Raw genomic sequence first — 26634 nt, 5'->3', positions numbered from 1 at the left:
TGGAGGCTATAAAAACAAAAAAAACTGACACTTACCTGGGGCTTCTATCGGCCCCCTGCAGCTGTCATGTCCTGCGCCGTCCTCCTACGATCCTACATTACCCGCCGCCGATCTGGTCTAATTATTCATCTAACTGAGGTCTTCTCGTGCCTGCGCAGTAAGCTCCCTAGTTAGATGAATAATTAGACCGGTGGAAGGAAACGGATGATCGGAGGAGGACGGCGCGGGACATGACAGCTGCAGGGGGCCGATAGAAGCCCCAGGTAAGTGTCAGTTTTGTTTTGTTTTTTATCCCTCCACAGAACCCCTTTAAGATACCAAAAACCTATGCAAATGCTGCTTTTCCATAGTGTCGTTCATAGTGTGGTGAATATAGTCAGACAGCATAAGACCATACACCCTGGTGAGACCCTGATAGTAAGTCAGAGCTGTCTTTTCCCACATATATACAATAACCCAAAACACTGCACTTAAAGGGGCATACTATACTCTCTGCCACAGTTTTGGCATCAAAAAATTTAGTGCAAACAACAAGGCCTGGGTAGCATCAAGTGAAACTTATTTCTCAAGAAGCGCTCCGAGCTGTAATTTCACCTGTGACCATAAGTTAGCAGCTACTGGACAACCCCAGAAGATGTGCATCATTGAGCCATCTAATTGACAGCCTCTAAAACAGCATGGAGAAACCGGTGGAAAAATGTTGTTAAGTCTAACTGGTGTATAATACCAATGTGTGTCACTTTTAAAACAGATGCTGTTTTAGTGGTTGTTTTCAAGTCAGCTAATAGTTTATTCCAGGAAATACGATCCGTTTCTTGATTCAGGTCTGATTCCCAAGCTGTCATGCTATTGGTTTTACGCTCAGCTGAATATGCCCTAATATGGTTATAAAGAAGTGAGATAGTTCCACTAGATAGTTCAGAAAGGTAAAGATTTAAAAAACGTAGCATTAAGTGCCCTCCCCTATGAGTGGAATTTTTGAGGAAGAAATGTTGAAGCTGACAATAGCGAAAATAGTCCTCAATTGAAATTATTCTATTGAGTCTCAATATTTAAAAGGGTAGAAATGTATCCCCGATTTAAAATCTGTTAAAAGTGGTATAAGAATTAATTCATTGAAAACTGAGACTAACCAAGAATGGGGGGTGGGGGGGGGGGAGGGGGGGGGGATCTGGGGGTTGGACTCAGGATGTCTAACAAAAGGTAACATAGGAGCGAAATTTGATTGTTGGTTATTGATTTAATGGCTTGAAATGAATAAATGCACAATCTGTAACAAATATATGATGTATGTGATACTGTATATGAACTACTCCTAAACATTGCAGCCCCATGTTATAATTTAATAAACATTTAAAGGGGTTCTGTGGAGGCTATAAAACAAAAAAACGGACACTTACCTGGGGCTTCTATCGGCCCCCTGCAGCTGTCATGTCCCGCGCCGTCCTCTTACGATCCTACATTACCCGCCGCCGGTCTGGTCTAATTATTCATCTAACTGAGGTCTTCTCGTACTGTGCCTGCGCAATAAGCTCCCGGAGACGCAAGCAGGAGCAAGCACGCACGCGGCCACGGCCGTGCAGCCGTAGTCTAGTTAGATGAATAATTAGACCGGCTGAGGGGAACGGATGATTGGAGGAGGACGGCGCGGGACATGACAGCTGCAGGGGGCCGAAAGAAGCCCGAGGTAAGTGTCAGTTTTGTTTTGTTTTTTTATCCCTCCACAGAACTCCTTTAAGATACCAAAAACCCAAACCTGGGAAAACCTAAGCAGTGACACCCTCCATCTCCTCGCCTCCAGTCTGTCCATTTGTGAGTAATTACTGATTTCACTGTACCCCAAACTGCATTAATCAGGCATCCCTTCATTTTAAACACAAGGATAAGGCCTCGATTCATCAAGACTTATCGAATTGGTTAACGGCAGTTCGGTAATATACCGAATGCGTTAAGTTGATTTCAGGATTCATCAAATTTATCTACAGCTGTTAGCAAGCATTCGGTAATCATTCGGTAATCATTCGTTAGTGATGCGTTAAAGCGGAAGAAAGTGCAATTCATGAAAATGAAAGTGGGCGTGGTTTAGCGTTACATTTAGGATTAGTTATCTACTTCACTGCTCTGTCGTTATTCCTGTCAGATCATTGCTGACAGAGAAAATGGAGCCATTTGAAGTGGTTATGTATCAGCTGAGAGTGATTCAAAGGCGCAGAAGGGCAAGAATAAGGTCTAGAACCGTATCAATTTGCAAGAGAATAGATTTATTTGCTATAACAGGACATCTGCATTTCTATTGAATCATCTTGTAAGAGAACACAGGCAGTGCCAGGGTTAACTAATTTGCTAGCTGCACTATATTTTTTTAGAAAAGGCTCCTATCAAATTGTGGGATTATCCCAAACCACTTCTAGAATCCTGGTCCAGATGTTAAGCCCTGTTCAGAATGTTGCTACGTAGTGTTCAAAGGACTGCCTTTTACCCACAATTCCATGGAAATCTTATGGCCTTGTGTTAAATTACCGCTATAAAATGGAAATATCGACATGTTACCGAATGGTTACCGAATTGTTATCGATATTTTATCGAATTCACACCAAATGCAGAAAAACCTTGATGAATACAACTAGGAATCGATAAACTTCGAATTCGGTAATTTAAAAAAACTGGAAAAAGTTATCTCAAAGACAATGATGAATCGAGGCCTAAGTAACAGAGAAAAAATAAAAGGGTAGTAAACCATGTTCCCCAAATACAGGGTCCCATAGTAGAGAAGACAAATAACATCTATATTGCACTTTTCTCCTGGCTGACTCAAAGTGCAAAAGCTGCAGCCACAACGGAGCCCAAGGTCTCCCCACTGAATAGGTGCTGGCTTACTGAACAGGAAGAGACGAAATTCAAAACCCTGGTCGCTGGGGTCAGAGACAGAGCCCTTAACCATTACACTTTCAAGTCCCTGCTGGATAGTAGCCGCTATGACTGCTAAGGCTATTGCTGTGCTCCTGGCCCCAAGTCAGTTTTTGAAATATTACTGACACACAAAACAGACAGATTTTTTATAAATCCAGACCAAAATCTCAGAATCGCCTTTCCAGTGATCCCCACCCAGGAGAAGATTGGTAATCTAGGCCCTTTTGGTTCTGTTTTTTTACTGTAAGAGACACTTTTGCTGCAATGGTTTAGCAATATTCTTTTTCTGTTTACAAAATTCTACCAGTAAGACCAGCAGATCGATCTAAAAATACAAAATGTATGTTTTATATACTGTTCGTTAAAAAAATAAAAAAATGTGCTTTAAAATTATTTTTAATTTTTTTGTTTTAATTTTAGGCTTAAAAATGAAAACCAATATGAAAAAAAACCTATGCATTCATCCTAATGTAGTAGGCCTCAGTCAATATGCGTTTTCATTGTATTCAATCAGAAAAAGAAAGATTTGCCTTCAAATATATTTTGAATGCTTTATTGCATTCTCCTGGATCACCAGTATTAAAACAGGATTGGATTTATAATGGCCTGGATTTGATGGAAGTCTGTCTTTGTTCCACCTTTCTACATGCACTACATTCTGGTGTGATTTTTTTTGTTGGTAATATTATTAATACACACGTCAGAAATGTGATAGCAAGGGATAAAAGAAACAGATAGCAAACACAATTTCCCAGTGAGAAAATTGATGAGAGATAGCAGCAGAGCCACAATGGCAGAGATGAAATAATTTAGAGGGGATATGAGATAAAAAAAGAAGCTTTGAGCGAAACATGACAAATGGAGTTAATCAGCTGCTGCTGTAACCCCAATATCCTATCCATTCTTCAGTAGGGTTTTGTTTCCTACTGGCAGAGATTGTGAAATCTCCTGTAGACCATATTTTGAGTTGTCTTTCAGTTATTAGCCATTGAAAGGTATATATTGTGTCTTGGAAGGTATATGTTGCATACCTTTCGCTTTCTAGAGGAACCATAAAAAGGTTAAATACTATGAGTAATGCACTTTTTGCATGAATAAAAATTCTTATAGGATTGTATGCAAAAATGCACCATTAATGCCCATAGCTGTAAAATGCTGAAACAGGAGGGTCCAGTTCAGCCTGTCAAAGGACTTCTGTGCATCAAGGCTCAATAAAATAGTACAAAGTTTTTGTGCGTGCATGAAAAAAGTGCGCCAGAAAATAGAGCCCGGCTGGATAGTGAAATGGCGCCGGTGGATAACTAAATGTCAATAATGATAAACATCATTAACAAAATTGGTTAACGATAAATACAACTTTAAAACATATGGGAAATAATAACGAAAATATATTAACATTAAAAATCGTTAAGTAATTCAACAATACAACCCAACCCTACTGTCACACAGAACCATACCCTGGTGGTGCCTAAACCTAACCACTCCAATGGTGGTGTCTAACCCTAACCACCCTAGTTAATAGTCAGGTGGTGCCTAACCCCCCCCCCCCCCGGTGGTGCCTAATCCTAACTTCCCCAGTGGTGCCTAACCCTAACCATCCACCACCCTGGCGGTTTCTAACCCTTACCACAGTGTTGCCTAACCCTAACCTTCCCCTGGGTGGTGCCTATCCTAAACGATAATAGGTTTGATAACGTAAAATCTGTACATACAAACTAAATACAATGACAAAAACTATAACGTTTATTTATTTGTTGTATTTATAAAGCGCCAACATATTACGCAGCGCTGGACATTAGTTTAGGTTACAGACAATATTTAGGGGTGACATACAAGCTACTAAAACGATAACATATTTCAAAAAAGTAAATGTTCTAATGTTGTTAACGATATTTATCGGGTGCCCATTTTTTCTGCTTTGGGGGCCGTATTAATGAGAAATGCATTAGAATCTACGGCGGCGCCCTTTTCGTCCACTAGTGTTCTTTCTAACATTGCATCACTCTATAATATGTGCAGATTACACAACACTCAGCATTCAAAATGAGTCTTTCAGAGCAGTCTGTGAAGTAATGAACTCTCCTCTAGCAGAGGAAAAGTAAACAGTTCAATTACAGTTGAGATAATAAAAGTCAGATAACAGCCCTCTCCACGACTAACTTAGTCGGAGAGCTTAATGGCTTGTTTGCATAGAGATAACAACTGGAGTTTCTCAACTCTTCCTGTACTGGAAACAATTAGACTGATGTATCTGATCTTAATGTTTTTTTTTCTTAGCTGTACTACACATACAAATCATAATATCATCATTTTTTTTTCGCTTCAGTGTCTCTTTAAGAATTTTTTTTTTAACAAGGTGACAAGCTTAGGTCTTAACAGATCCTTACATTTTTTTGTAATATACTATCGTGAGGCCATCTGGGCCTGGGGCTTTATGCCGTTGGAGTGGTTTAAGGGTCTCTAATACTTCAACATCTATTTCCTTATTGAGAGAGTTTAGCTGAGCTTAAGATAACCTAGGCAATGTGCAAGAATACAAATATGCGTTAATATCATCAAGTTTTATCAAAGTTTTAACAAAATATGTATTTTTTTGTATAAATGTTCTCCTTGGTTTTAACACAGATTCCCAATTAGCCAGCACCTATTTAGTAAGGAGTCATTGGGCTAGACTCCCTAACACTGCTACTGCCTACTGAGCGCAGTGGCTGCAGCTCAAAAGCTTTAAGTCTGCTAGGAGAAAAGCACAATATAGATTTTATTTGTCATGTCTTGTCTTGACTAATAGACATTTTGATTCGCAGAAACTAAGACTTGTTTGTTTAGCTGTTAATACGGAGAACAGGATCATATTTCCGAGTGGGAATTCCAGATGCAGAAGGCACAAAAGACTTATTAATCAATAATCACACTATTTCACTTTTAATCTTTTTATTTGTGAAAGGATTAACAGTATTCTTCGTTATATATCCCGAAGGAATGTTTGGATGTTTTCCAAATGACACTCCTTTGTTCAGTTCTGCAAAGCTTGAGTGACGTAGTTTTGTTTGGTGGTGTTTGGCAATGCTGTATATTTTGAATATCATTTTCAAGCCTGGGTGAATGCTATGTAGACTTGGAAAAGGCAAAAACCGCATGGCATGATGGGCATGATTCACTAAGTGAAAGGATTGCAATTTGCACATCTATTGTGGTTGTGAATGCTGTGGGATGCCATCACATCCTGACCAGGTGGCAGGGCAGCCACAATGTGCAAATCCATCAGACTCCTGTGGCTTCCAGTGCACCAGGAACCACAGTGGTGGAGTTGTACATTTGCTGCACAATTCTATATTCACTGTGGGGCATCTCACTACTTGGCCAGCTGGGCAGTGGCCACATATAATATTAATGGGATTATATGCCTAAAACTAGAATATCAGTAACTACTCTTAGTTATATAAAAGAACATTTGAAAGCATTCTCAAGTATTCCCTATGTGTAAAAGCATGTATTTTCACTGCAGAGAGCAGTACAGGCTTGCTTATCTCAAGTGCAGATCGACAATGTGACCAATTTTGGGCTGAAACTTAGTGCATTAACCAGTCGTAAATGCTGCAAAATGTAGGGCCAACTTGCCCAATAAAATGAAACAAGGGCTTATGGTGCTATCTGATCACCCCAAAATGTCTGTGCACATTGCTCAGAAAATGTGAAGAAGCCAGAATCAATAAGTCTTTGGGGTTCTTCTCCTGAAACCCCATTTTTAATCAGTAAACTTAATTGTAGTATCGCATCTGTCTTGGTGATGCCAGCAGTCTTCTGTCTTGCTTGAAGGATTCCTGGAGGCAGTCTGTCTGAACTCTGGGCAACACCTCTCTCCCATAAGGAAGAATGGTAGGGAGGTTAAGTAGTATGTTGGCAACACCCTCTCCTAAAACCCTCTGCAGCACATTATAGGAAACCCATGAAATCCTCAATGCAGAGCACTTTTCTGTATTCCCATTGTAATAGCCATTCCCCCTATTTGATAGCAATAGAAGGAACAGGATGGGGTGGTTAGTGGCTTTATCAGAATATTCTTTTTCATTCAGTAGGAAAGCAAGGGGGTGACTGCCCCTTCCTAAATAGATGACAAAACTTTTTTTTCCCACCAAACCCAGATCATGTGCCCTTGTCCTTTGTACAAGCCCAGGGACAAAAATCTAATTTGCCAAGCTTTTGTATTACATTCTGATGCATTTGTACATGTCAATCAGGTCACCTCTTAGACGTCTTTTATACATGTCAACCAGGTCACCTCTTAGCTGTCTTGTGTACATGTCAATCAGGTCACCTCTTAGCTGTCTAGTGTACATGTCAATCAGGTCACCTCTTAGCTGTCTTGTGTACATGTCAATCAGGTCACCTCTTAGCTGTCTTGTGTAAATGTCAGTCAGGTCACCTCTTAGCTGTCTTGTGTACATGTCAGTAAGGTCACCTCTTAGCTATCCTTTTCCAAGCTAACTAAGCCCAGTTTGTCTAACCTTTCTTTTAGCTGGGCCCTTCCATCTCTCTGATCAATTCAGTTGCCTGTCTTTGTACGTTTTCTAGAATGCCAATGTACTTCTTATAGTGTGGTGTCCAAAACTGTATTTCATATTGTATCTGTATCTTTAGTTTGTAAGCTCGCAAGGGCAGTGCTCTCACCTCTTTGTGTCTTGGAACTTGTTATACATTTTATTCATCATGCTACTTTTGTCACTGTAATTACCATCTGTGTATTTTGTATATTAGTGTACACCACAACATTGTCTGTATTATTATGTACCCCATGTTTGTATTCTTACTTTGTACAGTGCCACTACAGCGTCACAGAATATGTTGGCATTTATAAATCATTTATAAATCAATAATAATAATACTTCAGATGTGGCCTCATAAGGGTTTTTTTCCACATACGGTCAAGTATACTAGCATCCTGGGGTGTTGCTAGGGTCCTGGGAGATCCGGGGAATCTCTTGGCAAAATAGGCATGGCCATGTGCCTGAAAGTGGGTGCAGTCATGGGTGGGGCCAAATGTACATGAACTTAACATCTGGGAAACTTAGGCTACGTTCTCAGAGGTGCATTGCAGCATAACCATAATGGCTGCTTTGTAATGCGGCTCCTGCACTGCAATGCACCACCTATAGTGACAATCTCAGTGCGGCAGGTGTGTTCCCACATAGATATATCATAAACAGGCAGCATTTCACAATAATAGGCAAGTAGTCCCCTCACCTGGCTTTTGAGTTGGCCTAGGTGCTGTGCTTCGCTGGCCTGGTGGTGATGCTATGCTGGATAGCCTTGCGTGCTGGGTTGGCTGGCAGTTATGCTGGCTATCGCTGATGCTGGCTGGCTGGGGGTGATGCTGGCTGGCTGGCTGGCCTTGATGCTGGATGGCTGTGATGCCAGGACTACCACAGCTTCCAGCATGCCCCATAGAGGAACCACAGCTTTATGGTTGTATGCTGTGAGCTGTAGTGCCTCTATAGTGACATGCTGGGAGCTGTGGTTCCGTAATGTAGGCTATGGTTTGAGTTGTGGTGCATTAATGGGGGGCATGCTGGGTGCCATTGTGTGTGTCCCTCTCTTCTGACAGCTATGCCACCTTTCTCTCTCCTCTGCCAAAGTGGGGAGGCCGGGCAGCCTAGAATAGATCTGTGGCACGTGCTACGGATCTAAAGGGCTAGTGACATGCCTGTTAGTATTTCATGTTTCTATTTCTCATTTTATGCTTCCCAGATTTTTATTTGCTTTAGCTGCTGCTTGGCACTGAGTACAATTGCTTAACTTGTTATGAACCAGTATTCCCGATTCCTCCTCCAAGTCTGAGGTTTCCAGCTGTGTGCTATTTATGTCATATGGTGCTCTTGACACATCCAAGGTGCATGACCCTACATTTATCTACATTAAATTTCATCTGGCATTTGTCTGCCCATATGGCCATGCTGTCGAGATCTTGTTGTGAAATGTCACTAACCTGCTTAGGGTTTATAATTCTGCATAATTTTATATAATCTGTGAAGATGGTAACATTACTCTGTATTCCGTCTACTAGATCACTGATAAAACACATTGAACAGGATTGGACCTAGAATTGATCCTTGAGGGACCCCACTGCTAACAGTTACCCATTTTGAATATGGTCAATTTATCATAACTCTTTGCTTTCTGTCCTTGAACCAGTTCTCTATCCATGTACAGATATTTTCTCCTAGTCTCTATTTCCTCATCTTCTGCACCAGGCTATATTAATTCTAGGTGAACATATAATGAATGAAGATGTTTGTAGCTTTTGTAGCTATTGTTATTACACAGCTTTACCCCAAACAATTTGAAGCTTTATTAAAGAAAATCTGTAACAAAAAAAAGTTCCCCTGGGGGGTACTCACCTTGGGAGGGGGAAGCCTCAGGGTCCCGATGAGGCTTCTCCATCACCTGCAGTTGCAGGCAATTCAGCGCTGGCTCTCCCGAAGTGTCTGGCAATCCTCCCTCGACAAGCCTAACAAGCGCTGATAAGTGCTGATTTATTTACCTTTCTTGGCTCCAGCGGGGGCGCTGTTGCGGCTCTCCGCACGGAGATGGGCGAAAATAGCCGATCTCTGTCGGGTCCGCTGTACCGTGCAGGGGCAGGAGACTTGCGCCTACACAGTAGAGCGGGCCGGCTATTTACGCCTATCTCCGAGCAGAGAGCCGATACTGCGCCTGCGCTGGAGTCGGGAAGGTAAATATTTACATCCACGCTGTTCAGGGAGCTTTATCGCTGCCGCGAGGAGGACAGGGAAGCCTCAATAGGATCCGAAGGCTTCTCCCACCCGAGGTGAGTACCCCCTGGGAAGGTTTTTTTTGTTACAGGTTTTCTTTAAAAAAGATTTTCAGAAAGAGCTTTTGTATTTTCCTCCAGCAAAATGGAAAGATTGATTGTTTAACAATGTGGTCCATGAATCACAGCCAATGTTATTGTGGCGAAGAGCCAAAGCTATAACAAGAGGAGTAGTAATTGCATATAAGACCTGTCTTTACAGAGAGAAGAATCTAAAATATGAGACAGCTAGATGCCAGGGCTACAGTCTATCACCACTTTCTCTATGAAAACATCCTTACATTATCTTTACAAATGTCAAGTATTCAACAAACTGCAGTATACTAATATAGCTGTGATTATTCTATTTTCTGTTTTGCAACCTGAACTTCTATATATGTGTGCATGAAATAGGGGCCCAAGGAAAAAATGGGTGCCCATTTCTGCTTATAAAGTGATTGTTAACTAGTGACCTTATCTCATTTAATAAACAGGCTCTAGGTCTGTCATCGCTTCCACATGCACGCGCCCTCACCCGCCCCGCGCGCACACCCACCTGCCGCGCGCACACCTGCCCACCCGGCCGGCCCCCAGGCCTGTCCTGCTCCTGTCCCAGCAACCACAAAGTTGTGTGAGACCGCACACTAGCGATGTCGGGGAATGGGCGTGCAGCGGATCCACCCCTGTACCCACAGGGTACAGCGAACAATTTCTCCAAGATGATCCAGCACAGCTCCTTTAATCAGAAAATTATTTTATTTTTATCATAAAAGTACAAACATTAAAGCTGCATAGTGGTTACGGTCCACCGTTTCGGACCATCACAGTCCTTGTTCACGCCACACAGCCAAATGAACAACTGCAAACATGCTCTTTATATAGTCAAAGCTATACCATGGCAACCAATCAGAGAAACCTATGCAAATGACTGGACCTGATGGGGAACTACAGGGCTTGTCCACAAAGGGTACTGCCCTCCCACTCTATTGGTCAAACATTTTGAAATGCATGATGTCATTGCAGTAACATAAACGTGAATAGAAACATTTCTAACTCTGATCTATTGCACCTGTTAAACATCTAAAAAGATCCAGGGAGGAATCCAGGGCATCATGATGCAGAGGGCATGGGTTTGGATGTGTCATAAGCAGTATAAAACTGTAAATAAAGGTACACCATGGCGACGGCGGGCAGCGCTCGGTGTACCTTTATTTACAGTTTTATACTGCGTATGACACATCCAAACCCATGCCCTCTGCATCATGATGCCCTGGATTCCTCCCTGGATCTTTTTAGATGTTTAACAGGTGCTATAGATCAGAGTTAGAAATGTTTCTATTCACATGTTTATGTTACTGCAATGACATCATGCATTTTAAAATGTTTGACCAATAGAGTGGGAAGGCGGTACCCTTTGTGGACAAGCCCTGTAGTTCCCCATCAGGTCCAGTCATTTGCATAGGTTTCTCTGATTGGTTGCCATGGTATAGCTTTGACTATATAAAGAGCATGTTTGCAGTTGTTCATTTGGTTGTGTGGCGTGAACAAGGACTGTGATGGTCCGAAACGGTGGACCGTAACCACTATGCAGCTTTAATGTGTGTACTTTTAAGATCCAATAAAATAATTTTCTGATTAAAAGAGCTGTGCTGAATCATCTTGGAGAACTGCTCCTGTCCCAGGCTGTCCCTGCGGCACATGCGCAGTAGCACAAACGCAGGGACATACATACACAGAAACAGGACGCAGAGACACAGGGGTTTTATTATATAGGATATCTACCGATATTATTAGTCTTTAAAGTGTAAATAGTGTAAATCCTCTATAATAATCCCCCTGTGTCCATGCGTCCTCCTTTGTCCCTGTGTCCATGCACTTCACTTACAGCGCATGCGCGACACTCAGGCGGGCAATGGGACTGCTGGAGGATGGGGCCACGGGGGCAGCCATGCACGCACATGCATGCTGACCTGCGGGCGATGTGGCGGCGACAGGGGTGGGAGGGGAGGGAGGTTGGAGGGGAGAGGCCTAGCGCCATTATTGTAACGGGCCTTAGGTGTAGTTATTGTCATAAAATACCAGTATGCAGTGGAGGAAATAATTATTTGACCCCTCACTGATTTTGTAAGTTTGTCCAATGACAAAGAAATGACAAGTCTCAGAACAGTATCATTTCAATGGTAGGTTTATTTTAACAGTGGCAGATAGCACATCAAAAGGAAAATCGAAATAATAACCTTAAATAAAAGATAGCAACTGATTTGCATTTAATTGAGTGAAATAAGTTTTTGAACCCTCTAACAATAAAAGACTTAATACTTAGTGGAAAAACCCTTGTTTGCAAGCACAGAGGTCAAACATTTCTTGTAATTGATGACCAAGTTTGCACACATTTTAGGAGGAATGTTGGTCCACTTCTCTTTGCAGATCATCTCTAAATCCCTAAGGTTTCGAGGCTGTCTCTGTGCAACTCTGAGCTTGAGCTCCCTCCATAGGTTTTCTATTGGATTAAGGTCCGGAGACTGACTAGGCCACTCCATGACCTTAATGTGCTTCTTCTTGAGCCACTCCTTTGTTGCCTTTGCTGTATGTTTTGGGTCATTGTCGTGCTGGAACACCCATCCAAGACCCATTTTCAGTTTCCTGGCAGAGGGAAGGAGGTTGTTGTTCAGGATTTAACGATGCATGGCTCCGTCCATTTTCCTGTTAATGCGATCAAGTTGTCCTGTGCCCTTAGCAGAAAAACACCCCCAAAGCAAAATGTTTCCACCCCCATGCTTGACGGTGGGGACGGTGTTTTGGGGGTCATAGGCAGCATTTTTCTTCCTCCAAACACAGCGAGTTGAGTTAATGCCAAAGAGCTCTATTTTGGTCTCATCAGACCACAGCACCTTCTCCCAGTCACTCACAGAATCATTCAGGTGTTCATTGGCAAACTTCAGGCAGGCCTGCACATGTGCCTTCTTAAGCAGGGGGACCTTGCGAGCCCTGCAGGATTTTAATCCATTGCGGTGTAATGTGTTTCCAATGGTTTTCTTGGTGACTGTGGTCCCTGCTAATTTGAGGTCATTCACTAACTCCTCCCGTGTAGTTCTAGGATGCTTTTTCACCTTTCTCAGAACCATTGACACCCCACGAGGTGAGATCTTGCGTGGAGCCCCAGAGCGAGGTCGATTGATGGTCATTTTGTGCTCCTTCCATTTTCGAACAATCGAACCAACAGTTGTCACCTTCTCTCCCAGCTTCTTGCTAATGGTTTTGTAGCCCATTCCAGCCTTGTGCAGGTCTACAATTTTGTCTCTGACATCCTTGGACAGCTCTTTGGTCTTTCCCATGTTGGAGAGTTTGGAGTCTGCTTGATTGATTGATTCTGTGGACAGGTGTCTTTTATACAGGTGACTAGTTAAGACAGGTGTCCTTAATGAGGGTGACTAATTGAGTAGAAGTGTCTAACCACTCTGTGGGAGCCAGAACTCTTAATGGTTGGTAGGGGTTCAAAAACTTATTTCACTCAATGAAATGCAAATCAGTTGCTATCTTTTATTTAAGGTTATTTTTTCGATTTTCCTTTTGATGTGCTATCTGCCACTGTTAAAATAAACCTACCATTGAAATGATAGTGTTCTGAGACTTTTCATTTCTTTGTCATTGGACAAACTTACAAAATCAGTGAGGGGTCAATTAATTATTTCCTCCACTTGTATATTAACAATATTTTGCTACAACTTAACCTAACCCTACTCTCACACAGAACCCTCTCCCCTCCGATGCCTAACCCTAAAACCCAGCTTCCTGACGCCTAACTTTAATATCCCCCTTCCTGACTTTATAATGTTCAAAACTATACATTTCAAAAAAAATAATTTCAAACATGAATGATTTGTAAATACAAAACATTAAAAATGTCAAAAACTATAATGTTATAATTTTCAAAATGATAAAAAAAAAAATTATAACATAATTTTCAAAACCATAATTATCACGTGCCCAAATTTTTGCTTTAGGCACCTAATAGCCAATATTTGCATTAGCGCCTATTGGGCGCCCAAATCGTCCATTACTGCCGGGCACCCAAATTCCCTGCTTCCCTGCATGTACCTAAAGGCCCATACACACGTCTGATTTTTGCGAACGATGGGTCGTTTGAACGTCCCGTCGTTCAGTCGTTCCGCCCGGCGGATCACTCAAATTTAGTCTTATCACACAAACGACAGCCTGTACACACGCCCGATTTGGCGGGCGAACGACTGAACGACGGGACTATCAAACGACCCATCGTTCGCAAAAATCAGACGTGTGTATGGGCCTTTATTGGAAAAGCTGTCTTGCAGAGCTCTCAGCTGTTACTAAGGTGGGAGTGCTGTGTATGCACATCATCTCCTCACAGGCATCCAGTGAAAAATGGTGCCAGTTAAATAATGGCGCACGCTTCCGCCTGATATTTGTTTAAAACAATATTAATCGTTTTAAAGGTTAAAATGGTGCAGACCTTGTGAAGGTTTTTTATCGTTTTAAATCCTGCTTTTTGTCCTGCCTGAACGTTATTTATCATTTTAAGCCCTGCTTTGCTGCCGTTTGAAAATATGTCTGCCCGCCGACTTTAAGGTTTAATATTAAAGCCCCCTTAAAAGCTAGAAACACCAAATGTGCAGGCCATGTTAAGAAGAAAAGTGGGAACAAGAAGGTAATTTAAAAAAAAAAAAGACCTTGTCCTTTTTTCAGAAAATCGATTTTAAAGTTTCAAAGGAAAAAAGTTACATTTAAATGCGGCAAATGACAGTTAATGAAGCAAAATCCGCCGACTTTGATGGGGTGTCACCTCAGTGGAAAGGTGGAGATAGGCAGAAAGAACTCCTGCATAAGGAGATAGGATGGATCAGGCGATTGGATGCAATGGGAAGAGCAGGGCTCAATAGGGAGCTGGACTTGGGATTCTGTATCTAATTATAATTATTGTTCTTGTTGTATATTTCTCTAAATTTATAAGTATTTTACTATTCGTACTCTTTACTGTTTTATTATGCATTGTTTTTAATTTTTGTCTTTCAGACCAATATGAGAGCACAGGTGGAGAGACTAGTAGAGTTCCCCTTTAACTCCACGGTGGTATGGTGAGTGCTGCGGCTATTGTATCACTTTTAGTGTATATGTCACCATGGTTACGTGGGCGGACTTTTAAGCCGCTTTAGCACTGCCTACCGCCGTGATGCGGAGGCTAATGTATGGCTATGCGACATTCTGGGTGCAAAATGATTGGCTGGCGGTAGTCAGTTGAGCGAGTCATGTGACTTGCCACATGACACTGACGTCATACCACTCGCCTCCGTGGAGGGAGGCGGTGGTTAGTGCTATGATGCGCCCGTCCTTTCCGCATCACCTATTACAGATAGCGGGGCGCTCCCTAACTTTCACTGATTGGTGAGTGAATATTTAAAATACTATTGGCTTATATAATATGGTCAGTCTCCCATCAGGTCCTCCGAACTTAGGCTCTTCTGATTGGTCACTGAGCCCCCTAGAGGGGCGTGTATTTGTGCTATATATATGTATGTGTTTCACTGTTGTCACAAGCCTGAATGGAGGAACAGGGTTTTGACCACAGTTTGCAGTATACAGACACTGAACCAAGGAATATGGTGCAAATATAATGTTTTATTGCAAATGCAGGCATACATGCAAATGTAATGCAATATCATGCAAACCCATGCACAGCACACAATATATACAAAAACCCGCGAAAGCAGTGGTAAATATATATAATACCCTGACTAACTAACTATCTAAATATATACAGAAAATATATACACAATCACAGTACAAAAAGGGATCAGGCAGAATATCAGAGTCAGCAGGAGAGCAAGGTCAGCAACAGGTTATCAGAGAAGCACGGTACCAGGGATTAGACAAAAGAAAGGTCTCAGAATAAAGAATAAACAGGTTCGGCAACAGGAAGGCATACACAGGAATCAGGGCAAGGAACAGGAACCAGGGTGTCCAGAAACTCAGACCTGGGAGCTCAATGTTCTGGCCATTAGCAAGGGGAAGTGGAAGTCCTTATATACTCCATGTGAAAGTGAACACAGGATGCAGGTGGTGGTGAGTAACTGGAACAAACAACTGAACCACCCGCAGGCAAAATCAGGAACTGCAAGTCTTTGTGAGTGAACAGCCAACTGCTGTTAGATTGTAGAACTGCAGGTCTGTTCAAAAGTCCTTTAAACCCTCTGCTGGTGACACAATTAAAGTTCCAGGCATTCCATGCCAATACTGCCACCAGCAGACAGGAGCAGGCAGTACACAGTTCCTAACAACTGTGTTATGTATAATCACTAGGCAACTTGATAAAGGCCTGAGGAGGCCAAAACAGCGGTCTGTTGTTGCCATCATGCATGCATCAATAAAACCATACAGAGCTATAAATACACTGTGTGGTGCCAGTCTTTTGTGTGGATCTACGGATGTGACCCCCAGGTACCGGGGTGAGGACCTTGGCACACACCGCTTCTACTATCTATTGGAGCTTCTGGTGGTTCTTCTGGGCACTTGATGAACATTTTCCTATTTTTTTTTTATTTCTTTTTTCTTATGTTCAGAGTGTGGGAAATTTAAAAAAAATGACGTGAGGCCCCCCTACAGAGCCTCTTTAACCTCTTGTCCCCACGCAGGCTGGGCCAGAATGTGGAGCCCCGGCCAACTGGGGCTTCGCACCCTGAGCTATACCAGCCCACATGGACCATGGTATGGAGGGGCTCCGGGGGAGAGGGGCGGCCAAGTCTTCCCCTTTCCCCCGGAGCCCTTGTCTAATCCATGGACAAGGGCCTCTTCCCCACCTCTGGTGTCCAAGGAGGAGGTGGGGCTACGACTTCCTGGGGGGGTTCATGGTGGCATTTGGGAGTCCCCATTAAGAAGAAGACCCCCAGATGCCAACCCCCCTCCCAGGAGAAATGAGTATAGGGGTGCGAAGTACCCCTTACCCATTTCCACAAAGGGTTCAATGAAATAAATACACAACGACTAAAAAAAAGTCCTTTATAAGTCTTAATTAACCAGAAATACTTACCTGTACCTTTAAAAAAAGTTCCCACTCCAATATACTTGGGAAAAGGTCCCACAACAATATCTACTATCTTGCAATCTTCTGTTACATTGATTGAAGATCACCGCACACTGCCGCCACACACGCCACCCCCACCAAACTGCTCTCAGCTATAGTATAGCTGAGACCAAAAAGCATCTTTAAATTCTCCTCCAAGGCTCCCCATTGGTTCCTTAACAGACCAATGGGGATCAGGAGGATCCTTGGAGGGAAATTTGCCTTGGAGGGAAATTTAAAGATGCTTTGCTCTCAGCTATACTAAGTATAACTATGCGGACACTATACCACTGGCTCCCACTGCCCTCCCTGTCTTCCACGCCTATCACCCTCACCCATGCTGGCACTAGAGATGGCTCGAACCTCTGATTTTGGGTTCGCGGACCTCGAACGCGAACTTCCGCAAAAGTTTGAGTTCACACGAACCATGCAAACCGCAATAGACTTCTATGGGCAGGCAAACTTTAAAGACTACAAACACTTTTTCTGGCCACAAAAGTGATGGAACAGATGTTTCAAGGGGTCTAACACCTGGAGGGGGGCATGGAGGAGTGGGATACATGCCCAAAGTCCCAGGGAAAATTACGGATTTGATGCAGAGCAGGGTTTTAAGGGCAGAAATCATATTGCATTCCTAAATTGGAGGCATAAAGTGCTTGAACACATCTTGCGTGTGTAGACATGGATCAGCAGGTAGTGTAAGTAGTGTATTGCTTCACACTGACAGACCAAACTCACTGTGTAACACATCGCAAACAGCTGTTTGTGTAGTGATGGCTGACGGCTGTGACGGACTGGTGCACATGATGGCGAGAGCGCGGGCGATGACGGTTGTCCACAATGAAGCAACAACCTTATAATTTTGAATGTGCCCCCCAACACACTCATATAGGTCATTGCTTCATTGTGATATGCAAGCCCCTTCACCGCGGCAAGGTAACGATCACGCAGGGGAATTGACACATGTACATGCCTTTTGTTTTGTTGTTGCAGCCGCATTGCATCTAGAAAAATTAGGCAGGCATGTACACGCACCAGAAAAATTATTATTCTTTTTGTTAGCAGCCTTAAAAATTCAGGAATCCACCTGGAGTCCTGGACCCTGTTAGTGGTGGCGGAGAAGGCAGTAAAGCGGCCTGCAGGCAGAGATGCTGTGTGGGGGGACTGACTTAGTCTTGGGGCAGGCAGCAGGCAGGCAGGCAGGCAGGGATGCTGTGTGGGGACTGACTTAGTCATCGGGCAGGCAGTAGCTCTCCAGGATCCATGCCTCATTCATTTTGATAAAGGTGAGGTACTGAACACTTTTTTGACCTAGACAACTTTTCTTCTCACTGACAATGCCTCCAGCTGTGCTAAAGGTCCTTTCTGACAGGACGCTTGAGGCAGGGCAAGCCAGAAGTTGAATGGCAAATTGTGACAGCTCTTGCCACAGGTCAAGCCTGCACACCCAGTAGTCCAGGGGTTCATCACTGTGCTCAGACTGTCGATTGTTCTTTCTCTACCATTGTTAAAACTTTTTTTTAACTTTTTCTGCTTTCTGTTCAGTTCCTTCAACGAGAATCTTATGAAGGGCAAGTCTGCCATTCATTCAACTGTGTGATAAAGTTTTTATGGTACTTTCTCAGTACCATGGTGACCACGGGTAATGGTCCGGGAATCAGGGTTCGCTTCCGGTCTGGAGTGGGAGCCTGAGAAACAGCTACCACCACACATCCAAGGAAGGCAGCAGGCATGGCACACAAGTCCCGACTCAGGGAGGTAGTGACAAAAAATAACAATACAGGAGGACTCTTTCGAGGCCCTGCTGTATAATGATGAGACGAATACACTTGAAATCCTTTAACGAGAATCTGTTATGGAGGGCAAGTCTGTCATCCATTCAAGTGAAAGGTATGCACTGACTGCCAAGTATAATACAATGTGCAGTCACAGATGCAGTGAAATGTATGCACTGACTGGACTAATACAGTGTGCAGTCACACATATGCAGTGAAAGGTACTGACTGCTGGTATAATACAATGTGCAGTCACACAGATGCAGTGAAAAGGTATGCAGTGACTGGTACAATACGATGTGCAGGAAGAAAGGGTTGTTTGACCTCTGTACTGAACATAGGGAGCGATCTTGGCAATATCGATGTAAAGTATAGGCAAAGTATGTTAGTTGGTGCTGCTCCTTTAAAAGCCACTCTGGTTGGTGAAGATATCTGTAAAGGACAAGGCGGAAAAAGGAAGGGGAGGGGGAGAGCGCACTCAATAGACAATTTGAGAAAACTGGTTAGCCAACCGTGGAATAATCTCACCTGAGATTTTTGCCGATTAGCCCATATGGGTTGGTCGTCTGAAGAGCTTTTGTCCCACTAAACTTCAGTCCTGGATCAGATGTATTTCCACTCCTCGCAAATGCTACCTACCGCTATAGGCAGCCGCATTTATGCATAGGAGTGTCTGCACAGAGGTGTATTGGATAAATAAATTTAGCCTGATAAAAGAAAGTTGAGCTCTCAGAAACGTGTCGCTGTTTATTAGAATAAATACTTTTAACTACACTACACGGCAGTTGCCTTTTATCCTTTCTACCACGCACCTGCTTGTCAGCTCACAAACCTCCCTCCAGCTGCCTGCTGCTTGCTTGTGCGAGACACGCAGAGCAGAGTGGAGTTTCTCTCAGCCATTACCACTCACACAAACTGAGCCTGCTCCTGGCTCCAAGAGCTCCTGCAGCCTGTGGCTTACAAGTGTAAAGCATACAGAGCTGCGTGGAGTAATCTAGGCACAAACTTGGTTCCTCCTGCACATCCAAGACATCTCTGTGCAGACACTCCTATGCATAAATGCGGCTGCCTATAGCGGTAGGTAGCATTTGCGAGGAGTGGAAATACATCTGATCCAGGACTGAATTTTAGTGGACGGAGGAGCATATGTGCCAGTACATCTTGTGGAGGAAGATCGCTGGAAAGACCTGGTCCCCGGTTCTGAGTCGGACAAAAGCTCTTCAGCCGACCAACCCATATGGGCTAATTGGCAAGAATCTCAGATGAGATTATTCCACGGTTGGCTAACCAGTTTTCTCAAATTGTCTATTGAGTGCGCTCTCCCCCTCCCCTTCCTTTTTCCCCCTTGTCCTTTACAAATACAATGTGCAGTCACACAGATGCAGTGAAAGGTATGCAGTGACTGGTATAATACAATGTGCAGTCACAGTTGCAGTGAAAGGTATGCACTGACTGGTATATAAAACAGTGTGCAGTCACACAGATGCAGTGAAAGGTACTGACTGCTGGTATAATATAATGTGCAGTCACACAGATGCAGTGAAAGGTATGCACTGACTGATCTGGGCCTGGCACAGTATAGCAATTAGCAAGGGTCAGCTGCAACAGACAGGGCTGTATATGGCGGTGGTGCGCAGTGATCTTCAATCAACTTCAGAAGATTGCAATGTTAGTGGGATTAGTTATAGAAAATGGCAGTTGGTGCTGTTTAGTTTTTTCATGTCTGTCAGTAGTAAAGACAATGACATGCAGGCTTATTGTGGATCAAACATGAATAAATTTCATGGCAAACCAGGGGCGCCTGGTCCATCAGGCCGACCAAGCGGTCGCCTGGGGTGCCGTGTGGTGGAAGGGCGCTGCCGCTGATGGGGAGAACATGCCCACCCCCCAGATTTTGTGACCACCAGGTGGTGAACTGTCTGCAACATCTAATAGACGCTGCGCCAGTTCACTCCCAGCAGCCTGAAACTCACCTCTCCCCGCAGGCAGAGCAGGGCTACGGGCAGATGGCGTCCGAAGCCCTGCACTGGAGACTATTTGTGTCTCCGGTACAAGGCTTTGGGCGCCATCTTCCTGTAGCCCTGCTCTCTGCCTGTCAGCGCAGAAGTTTCACTGGAGCCGGGGGAGCTGCGCGCTGGGAGAGCAGTCTTCTGGAAGTGAATACATGCTTTTTTTTTATAGGTGCACTTTATTTTCTGGTTAAATGCTTCCCACATTACGATTATTTTCTGGTGAAACATTGCTGCATTATGATTATTTCCTGGTGAAAGATTACTGCATTGCCATTATTTTCTGGTGAAACATTGGTGCGTTATGATTATTTCCTGGCGAAAGATTACTGCATTACCATTATTTTCTGGTGAAACATTGCTGCATTACTATTATTTTATGGTGACGCATTGCTGCATTATGATTATTGTCTGGTGAAATGCTGCCCACATTACGATTATTTTCTGGTGAAACATAGCCGCATTATGATTATTTTCTGGTGAAACATTGCTGCATTACAATTATTTTGTGACAAAATGGCTAGAGGAGCCCATGTGGCGAATATCAAAAATTTCTTGATCTCACTTCTATTTTGTAACTTCTCACTTTGCAATGTATTGATTTATTGTTTTCCCTTTTTTCGCTAAAGGTCCTCTTTAAGTGTAAGGGGCACAGACATGATGCAGAACAGAAGGGTGAACTTTGAAAGAAGCCAGTTCATTGTCATGTAAGCGTATGCTGTACAAAGCAAATACAGTTATTAACCATTTTTAATCTATGGGGTATGATTTATGAACTGTTGGAGGAAGAGATTGGATGAGTAAAAAAATTATTGTTGGATACGGGCTCTAAGCTTTGGAAATCAGCCCAGAAGATTGATTTGAAACCTTTCTAAACCCCCAAGATCCTCTGCATTTATATTACAAGTAAGATGGCTGAAGGGATATATACGTAAATATACAAATTCAGAGTGTATAGAGAAGATATTTTGACAGTTTTATGAGGAAAAAGAAACTTCACTGCTAATAAAGAAACCAGAGAGCATTTTTGGTGTATACTTGACTTGCAACAACTCAGTCTAATTCAGACATCATTATAAAATCCCTCCTTTACAGATAAACAGGTTGAAGTAGTTATTAAACATCTGCTTTGCTCAGACACACCTGGTGTAGATGGGGATACCTCTCTAAAATGCGGTCATAGAAAATAGCTTCTAATTTGATATTGAAGTATCATTCTCTCATTTGTTGTTCAAAGGGGTAAGAGGCGTCCAGGAGTATATAAAACTAAGTTAAAAACAAATAAAATAGAGAAAGGGGGAGGTGGCTTACCTCAAAAATGACAATTTCATATACAGTGGCTTGCAAAAGTATTTGGCCCCCTTGACGTTTTCCACATTTTTTCACATTACTGCCACAATCATGAATCAATTTTATTGGAATTCCACGTGAAAGACCAATACAAAGTGGTATACACGTGAGAAGTGGAACGAAAATCATACATGATTCCAAACATTTTTTACAAATCAATAACTGCAAAGTGGGGTGTGCGTAATTATTCAGCCCCCTTAGTCAATACTTTATACAACCACCTTTTGCAGCAATTAGAGCTGCCAGTCTTTAAGGGTATGTCTCTACCAGCTTTGCACATCTAGAGACTGAAATCCTTGCCCATTCTTCTTTGCAAAACAGCTCCAGCTCAGTCAGATTAGATGGACAGCGTTTGTGAACAGCAGTTTTCAGATCTTGCCACAGATTCTTGATTGGATTTAGATCTGGACTTTGACTGGGCCATTCTAACACATTGATATGTTTTGTTTTAAACTATTCCATTGTTGCCCTGGCTCTATGTTTAGGGTCATTGTCCTACTGGAAGGTGAACCTTCGCCCCAGTCTCAAGTCTTTTGCAGACTCCTAAAGGTTTTCTTCCAAGATTGCCCTGTATTTGGCTCCATACATCTTCCCATCAACTCTGACCAGCTTCCCTGTCCCTGCTGAAGAGAAGCAACCCCAGAGCATGATGCTGTCACCACCATATTTGAAAGTGGGGATGGTGTGTTCTGAGCTATGTGCAGTGTTAGTTTACCACCATACATAGCGTTTTGCATTTTGGCCAAAAAGTTCCATTTTGGTCTCATCTGATCAGAGCACCTTCTTCCACATGTTTGCTGTGTCCCCCACATGGCTTGTGGTAAACTGTAAACAGGATTTCATATGATTTTCTGTTCACAATTACTGTCTTCTTGCCACTCTTCCATAAAGGACAACTTTGTACAGTGCACGACTAATAGTTGTCCTATGGACAGGTTCCCCCACCTGAGCTATACATCTCTGCAGCTCGTCCAGAGTCACCATGGGCCTCTTGACTGCATTTCTGATCAGCGCTCTTCTTCTTTGGCCCGTGAGTTTAGGTGGACGGCCTTGTCTTGGTAGGTTTACAGTTGTGCCATACGCCTTTCATTTCTGAATGATCACTTGAACAGTGCTCCGTGGAATGTTCAAGGCTTTGGAAATCTTTTTGTAGCCTAAGCCTGCTTTAAATTTATCAATAACTTTATCCCTGACCTGTCTGGTTTGTTCTTTAGACTTCATGGTGTTGTTGCTCCCAATATTCTCTTAGACAACCTCTGAGGCCGTCACAGAGCAGCTGTATTTGTACTGACATTAGATTACACACAGGTGCACTCTATTTAGTCATTAGCACTCATCAGGCAATGTCTATAGGCAACTGACTGCACTCAGATCAAAGGGGGCCGAATAATTATGCACACACCACTTTGCAGTAATTTATTTGTAAAAAATGTTTGGAATCATGCATGATTTTCATTCCACTTCTCATGTGTACACCACTTTGTATTGGTCTTTCACGTGGAATTCCAATAAAATTGATTCAATTTTATGGCAGTAATATGACAAAATGTGGAAAACTTAAAGGGGGCAGAATACTTTTGCAAGCCACTGTATATAAATATAATTCATATTTAATAAGCACAGGCAACACGTTTCGTGGTGCTCTCCCTACATCCTCAGGGCAAATATAGTACCGAAAGGTTTCAAAAGACAGGTGCAGAGTGCTCAGAGTGCATGAGAGAGCATGCTCACACATGCGCAATACCGAGTGGCATGTCTTCAGGAGCACTCAGGCTCCTGAAGACTTCAGAAACCTACCGCAGTGACAGAGAGCAGTCTCCAACCCATCAGTCGGAGACTGGTAACGGGGAGCCAGTGCTGGAACAGGAAGGCTCTATAGGGACCAGAGCCTTCCCTCTCCTTAGGTAAGTATCAGTTTTTGTTTTGTTTTGTAATTTAGCTTTAGACTCACTTTAACTGTCTGCTTTTACTGCTTTTAGGCAGCAAAAATTTGCATCCCCCACCACCACCACCACCTGGGTTAAAGGATCTGGTGATAATTTCCGAATCAGCCAATTTCAGAGCGCGGCTCTGAGAGCCAAGCGCCGAAACTGGGCGAAGTTATAGCAGCAATGCTATGCACCCCGCATAGCGGTAATTCGGGGCTCTGGCGGCTGTCAGACCCTGAATTACATCTCCCTCCGAGTTGCGACAACTCGGAGGAGGAATAGTATTTAACACCACATCGGAGTTTAGCAGCAGCGGGGAGAGCCGTCATTCGGGGAAAAAAATCAAAACGTTTTTACAAAATGATTTTTAATGTCATTTTTGCCTGAAAGTAGATTGTTACATTATTGTTGCGAAAACTGATGCGAAAATAAAATCTGCATTTTCACTCATCACTGCTCAAAAGTTCTGAGTCACTAAATTTAGATCTGATCTAAAGACCAAAGCAATGCATGACTGTGTGGGTAACTGGGCCAAGACTGTGAAGAGCAACGAAGGTCAGTCAGCATGCCAGCACTGAAACATGTCTTCAAGCCACTGTGCCATATGTGATCTGAGAAGCTGCTTGCTTTGGCACATGATGTACCCCAGCCTATACCAGAGTACAGCAGTACCAAAGGAATCCGTTTTGTGAAATGAATGGATTAGCACTGCAGATCGGAAGCAAAATATTTATAGACTGCAGGGATGAGCAACGGATGAATTCCGAATAGCTTTTACTCGGAATTCATCCAGGTAAGTAGCACACCTGAGCGAGGGGGGTTAAACTTACCCAGGAGCCTTCTGCTTTAATTCGTCCCACGTCACGTCCCACGCTGCGTTCCAATTCACGGCCACGTGTCTACCGCACTTCCTCCTTGTCGGGTTGAAGGAGGAAGTGCGGTAGTTACGTAACCGTGAATTGGAACGCAGCGTGGTACGGATTAAAGCAGAAGGCTCCTGGGTAAGTTTAACCCTCCCGCAACCCCCCCCCCCCCCCCCCGCTCAGGTGTGCTAATTACCTGGATGAATTCCGAATAAAACCTATTCTGTATTCATCCGTTTCTCGTCCCTGATAGACTGCAATGGATTTCAGTATGGTTTTGGTGTACACATAAGCTTAAAGTGATTCTGAAATGTTTTTGCAATATACAGTAATACAGCGTTCACGCAAAAATACTTTGAAGTATCTAAGATAGGAAACTTTTTTTTAACTTTTTTATTTACTAGATAATTCCATATGTGTACCTGCATACTTCTGGCATGAAAAACATTTAATGAAGATTAAAAACAACATTGAACTGGCGCTGCATATTTTTTCCCAACATCGGTTAAGTATGAAAAATGGACCATTTTGGCTCACTATCTGAACAGTACAAAGACCTTAGATATGAAAAATTGAACATGAATATTTCATATTTTCCACTTGCAGCTAGCAAGAGGAGGTGTAGGTCAGGACAATGACAAACAGGATTCTAGAAGGTTTGAAGTCAGTTTACAAGAAAATAAAGGTATTTTTTAATAATTCAGCCAATAACGAACATTGGTTAATAGTGTTGAATTGTGTTCTAAGAATTTGTTTATATGTCAAATTAACAAGGATCATAGTGACTTTAGTTGACAGGAAAGGCTAATGGAGCTTAAAGGACAACTGAAGCGAGAGGGATATGGAGGCTGCCATATTTATTTCCTTTTAAACAATACCAGTTTCCTGGCTGTCCTACTGATCCTCTGCTTCTACTTTTAGCCATAGACCCTGAACGAGCATACAGTACAGCAGATCGGGTGTTTCTGACATTATTGTCAGATCTGAAAAGATTAGCTGCATGCTTGTTTCTGGTATGATTCAGCCACAATTGCAGTCAAATAGGCCAGCAGGGCTGCCAGGAAACTGGTATTGTTTAAATGGAAATAAATATGGTAGCCTCCATATCCTTCTAGTTACAGTTGATCTTTAACTACTTAACGACCACGTCACGCCAAACGGCATGCACGTGGCGGCAGCTGGGGGCGTGTTTTGCTGGGGATCCCCACGCCGATGTGCGTGCATACCCGTATACTCCGTTCCGTCATCAATTTCCCAGCGGCGATCGTTGTTAGGAGACTGTTAGATGGCGAAACCACCGATCTATGGCAGTGCTATACTAGGGACAACCGTGTCAATCGGCTGTCCCCTGCGAAGGCACATGAGCGATCGGTTCTCATAGGCTAATGCCTATGACAGCCGATCGCGGTGATTGGCTAGCAGGGGGAAGGAGGGGGAAAACAAGAGTCAAATTTAATTAAAAAAATAACAACAAATAAATATATAAATACTTAAACAAACATGCTTGCAGGGATCAGAGCCCACCAACAGAAAGCTGGTGGGCAGAAAAAAAAGGGGGGGGGGTCACTTGTGTGCTGACTTGTACGGCTCTGCAGCGAGCACTTAAAGCTGCAGAGACCTAATTAGTAAAAAAATAGCCTGGTCATTAGGGGGTGTAAGCCAATGGTCCTGAAGTGGTTAATATATTTATTTACCCTAGAGAAGAGGAAATTAGGCTTGATATTGCCACTTTATGCTGGGCATACACGGACTTTCTTGTCCTTATCAATCGAGCCGCTGATCGCTCGATTGATAATATCCGACAGGTTTGATGACCTGCCGTATAGATTCCCCGCTCGACAATAGCGGGGAATCGAGCGGCTGGTAAGGAGCGCCGGCGGGGACTAGCGTGAATCGATCCG

General features: G+C 43.1%; 1 long non-coding RNA gene across 2 annotated transcripts in view; it reads left to right on the top strand.

Annotated features, from left to right (window-relative positions):
* LOC137541151 (uncharacterized) overlaps positions 1 to 25370 on the top strand; it is a 35815-nt gene extending 10445 nt beyond the window's left edge. The window contains exons 1-4 of one of the 2 annotated variants that reach the window (XR_011025090.1): positions 859 to 926; positions 14765 to 14826; positions 21222 to 21299; positions 25138 to 25370. This is a non-coding gene — a long non-coding RNA (uncharacterized lncRNA). Of the gene's footprint in view, positions 1 to 858; positions 927 to 14764; positions 14827 to 21221; positions 21300 to 25137 lie in introns of those variants that run through there. The other variant, XR_011025089.1, reaches the window with a different exon arrangement.
* The last annotated feature ends 1264 nt before the right edge of the window (positions 25371 to 26634 follow it).

Source organism: Hyperolius riggenbachi, chromosome 12, assembly GCF_040937935.1.
Source record: "Hyperolius riggenbachi isolate aHypRig1 chromosome 12, aHypRig1.pri, whole genome shotgun sequence".
Lineage (NCBI taxonomy): Eukaryota > Metazoa > Chordata > Amphibia > Anura > Hyperoliidae > Hyperolius > Hyperolius riggenbachi.
Note: the sequence above shows the minus strand (reverse complement) of the source record. Positions and strands in the feature narration are given on the sequence as shown.